Source organism: Halichoeres trimaculatus, unplaced genomic scaffold (assembly GCF_033239565.1).
Source record: "Halichoeres trimaculatus isolate MK-OKI-2021-1 unplaced genomic scaffold, fHalTri1.1 fHalTri1_scaffold_1, whole genome shotgun sequence".
Classification (NCBI taxonomy): Eukaryota; Metazoa; Chordata; class Actinopteri; order Labriformes; family Labridae; genus Halichoeres; species Halichoeres trimaculatus.
This window is the reverse complement of record NW_027437179.1, coordinates 26575100-26579813: the sequence shown is the minus strand read 5'-3', so window position 1 is coordinate 26579813 and position 4714 is coordinate 26575100.

Below are 4714 nucleotides of genomic sequence, written 5' to 3'. Positions count from 1 at the left end.
TTTCTATGTGCACTGGACAGTGTATTTTTTATGTATTTGAGCAAGCAAAGAAAAAAAAGGTCCATCCAGGTCTGTATACAGCTCATCATAACAAACACAGACTTTCATACTTGAAAGATATTTTAAAGCTAGCACTGTCATATTTTTATACCAGATATGTCTACCTTCACTACAGTGCAACACCTTTCAAAAAGAACACCTTTTTTGAAGGAAAGAGACACTTTCGGGGCTGTTTTAGATCAGATTTGAACTGCGTTAGGGAAAAGATGCTTTGTTTCCTCTGGTCTATTTATTATTTTCAAAGGAAACATTCAAGACAGGACCCAACTGACCTGTTTACGCTTGTAATACAATACACAAAGCATTGAAAAAATAATCACTCATCCTCCAGGCAAGGAGCAGCGGGAAGCTGTGCTGTGTGAGGAAGAAAAAGTTAACTGTGTAAATACCTCTCACAGGAGATCTCACTGTACGGCCATCTGCTGTTCAACAAGCTGCTCAGAGTTTATGAATTCATGTCACAGTGGACACAGTCATGTGTCACACTTTTGTTAGACTAGAAATGATCATGAATTCATTCAACAGTTGTTTTGCAGCTGACCATGAACGTCTTCTGAGCATGTATTTCCTATCTGCCACAGTGTAAACAGATTTACAGAGAACTGTAAATATTTGCCTTAAATGGTAGCTGTCTGCTCTTGTGTTCATGTCTGTCTTGTTTTACAGTCAATGAATCATTGTATCTGAAGAGGAGCCTAAACAAATAAAGCAGAGCTGTAATTATCTCTTATCTACTTAGCATTGCTGATGTAAAGTCTGGCAGGTTTTAACTTAACTAAGGCACTAAATATTTAATTTTGTTGTAACAGAGCACAGGTAGACAGACAATACCTCTGTGTGGCGTCATGAAACTGGCTCCACAATTAGATGAGAGTTGGATTTCTGTCTGAACGCCGATTGTGCCTGAAATATGATCAGCTGAAATTTCCAGTCTCTCTGTGGAGTTTTTACTACAAACAGTCCACTATGTAACAGACAGAGAGCTTTATAGGGAGCCGGTGTGTGACAGGAAGTTTTGGCTGGGTTGCAAAACAGCAGGACTACAAAATCTAATTCAAAATATTGACTGCCTCTGACATTAAACTGTTTTTGGCACTCAGCAGATGTCTATATACAGAAAACAAAGTTATAAAACCCCACTTCAACTGACCAACTCCTCAAAAGACAGTTAGCAAGCTAATGGGCACAGCTAGCTGAGGGACAACTGGTGATTAAAGTGTAATAGTCAGCTGCTCAGAAATTTGTGAGGACATATAATAATTAATGTTGTTTTTTCTGTCATTATGTGTACACAAACAGGGTTCTGAATGAATGATAATCACTAGATCCACTATGTGATGAAGCAACATGTCAAGGCACCAGCTTTTGCTGATGTTTTGTCATCTTATGTGTTCATAAGATGTGTGTTCTGTATCACGACCAAAGAAGGTATTAAGTTTTTTTTAGTCTGTTTATTTGTTTTAATCACCATGTGATAGTAAGCTTTAAGAGCTGAAAATTCAACATTATTCTTGCAGACCAAAATTTTCTTTACATTAACCATGTAGGCTGCTGCCCTAACAACTCTTTAATGTCCTCCTCTAGTGAACTCTTGAACCAATTCAGTACAAAAATGGAAATTATTGCAGCAATTAGTGTGTTACCCTTGATTAAACACAATTTTAACATATTTTTTCATATTAAATTGAAAATACTGATACTGACAGATCAAAAACCAACCCATCACAAAAAAAGAAAAAAAAATACAGCAATGAAAGGCTACAGTAGCAGCCATGCTGACTGCTTTTTGTAAACCACTCATAGCTGTCAGATCAATGCCAAACTAAGCATGTTATTATAACCACATTATCAGTGCTTACATACTCATGTATAGTATCACGGTCTGCTGTGGTTGACATCAGAGTTTTGAATATAAGTACACAAACAATAAAGAGATAACTTAAAGAAAATACTAACTTATGTGCATGAAAGTTGATCAGTTCTTACTTATACTTTTCCAAAAAAAGTCAGTGGATCACCAAATCATAATCAATGCATCTTGATACCTATCATCAAGGATAAAATAAATAAACTTAGTTCCTATTCATTAGACGGCATCATAAACATGCTTGGACCTGGAAACTTGTGAAGTTAACTGAAGCAACTTGAACAACTGACTAAAGCTATTCAAGGCTTGATAATCCCTCAAACATTACAAGCTCTGCGGTCTTTATACTAAGTATATACTTTATAAAGATACAGACAGGGTTGGAAAAAACTAAAATGATTTAACATTTCACAATACATGCCCCAAAAATTATGACACCAACAATATGTTATTGTCTTAACCCCTTGGTGCCTGTTGTCGCAAATTTGAGACATACCCTGTCAGGTCTTGATGCAGCTGAAATGACCATTGTATCTCATTATTTACTGTTGATTCATGTTGTACACACACACCAAAGATGGTGTCAGATCCTCTTAGTCACAATATAGTGGTCAGGGGATGAACTTCTTATGTCTGTGTGTGTGTGTGTGTGTGTGTATATACATATATATATATATATATATATATATATATATATATATATATATATATATATATATATATAGAGAGAGAGAGAGAGAGAGAGAGAGAGAGAGAGAGAGAGAGAGAGAGACATGAGAAGTTATGTATATGATATAACTTAGTTATAACTATTGTGTGTACTATGCTCAAATTTACAATCTTCACCCAATTTAACATCTGTAATATTATAAAAACACATAAAAACAATCTGTTTTCATAACTCTTTATTAAGTCAGGCAGTAAGAGGTTAATATTGGCCTGGAACTGATCCAGCCCGGTTGTTTTTTTCTCTCCGTTTTCCAAGCTTATTAAAACTAGGTTTAAAAAAATGCTAGGACAAAGTGAAAGCAATTGAAAGAAGTTTTTGGTCAAAGATGCATTTTTTGACTGGATAATCATCCTTGTTTGAGTCTGAGTGGAGAGTTGAAGGAAAGCAGGAGTACAACCGCCAAGCCAGCAGCCACTAGCTGTAATACCTCTAAGTTTATGGTCACTGGTGGCTTGGCTCGTTGAGTGGGAACGCTGAAGTTCTTGGATCAATAACACACTGAGGAAGTGCAACTGAATCAAATGACTTCATTTGCCAACAATGATTTGCTGTTTCTACCTAATAAGTAAAAAAAATCTTTTGAAAAAGTGTAAAGTCAGTGGTGATGGAGGGATGTAAATAGCCCATATTTAAGTCATGTATTTAAATAGTGCACACAACTTTATTGTCACCACGTGTTGCACCAGAGACGCAGACATCAGCATAAACAATCGTGGTTTTATGGTTTAAACCAGTATTTCTGGCTTCCTCACCTGCTAGCCATCGTCACTTGAGATTATCTATTGACAGCTGGTCAGGGGAGTTTTCACACAGGCTTGTTATTTCACTCCACATCACTGGAGTATGTGGATAATTTTCTGTTGTAAGACAGTTTTGCAATGCCTTAGGACACAGTTTTTAAGCTTTTCAGTCTTCCTGTTTTGTTTTTTTTTATTAAGTCTACTGGAGCGCTGTATCTTTTTGTGAGGTGAGTAGCATGTTATTCTTTATTGATTTATACAAATCTGACATGAATATTTGCTTAGCTGTTCCACTGTGCAGTCATTGTCAACTTTCAACAAACACGTGTACAGGTGCTTTGTTTGCTGACTTCTATTGCTTGTCATTTTGAAACCTTGTCTTTCCTTTGATGTCCTTTTGTTCACAATATTACTTATCCTCCTAGCTTCTGTCTGTAATTATAACAGTCAAGTTAATCACCCTATATGAGGGCTGCTTGTGATTTGGAAGAGTAGTTTAACTGTTTAATTTTAATAGTTTCAGGACTGGTTTTATTTATTTATCTATATAAATACAACGTTAACAAAGCAGTTATGTCACCATAAAAGCATGTGTGTGGTAGAAGCCTATAAATTGCTTACATAAGAACCACAAAACATCAAAACCACACCCAGTAAACAGTCTTAAGATCATCACAGAACTTCCAAAACAATGTTGATATCAGATATTGCCAAAATGTGGACAATCTGGTGAATAATATAGACACAGATAGAAAAAAAAATACACAGCAGTCCTCTTTTCAACATTCTTCTTTGACAATAGATAAATGACTCATTTTACTGTAGCATCAAGGTGAAATTCATATTTAGTTTTACATTTACGACTTCAGCACAGTGACTAATAAACCTCTGAGATATGATTAACTTTACTGCTGCAACACTGATAAATCTTTTGGCACCACAGTGAAGGAAGACCATAAAATCATATAAACTATAAAAACTATAAACTATATGAACTGTAAAACAAGAAAAAGGAAGCCACAGAAACCTAAAATCCAAAATATACATCTCCATGTGCAGTAGGAGTAAGGAGTAATAAGTAAATAAGTGACAAAGTGAATCTCAGAAAGATGTGCATGATGATGCATATTATTATTTCATGCTGTATATGTTCTTTAGAGATTAAATATGTGAAGTTAGCCTGTGCACATATCAGGAAACCTGCAGAAGACTGTTTACATCACTAGTTCCCCTTATTATTGTTTCTCAATGATTTACAACTTAAGCTCCAAAATCCCAACAGGCAGATAACTGGTGCCTGTTTACAGCCACTGACAC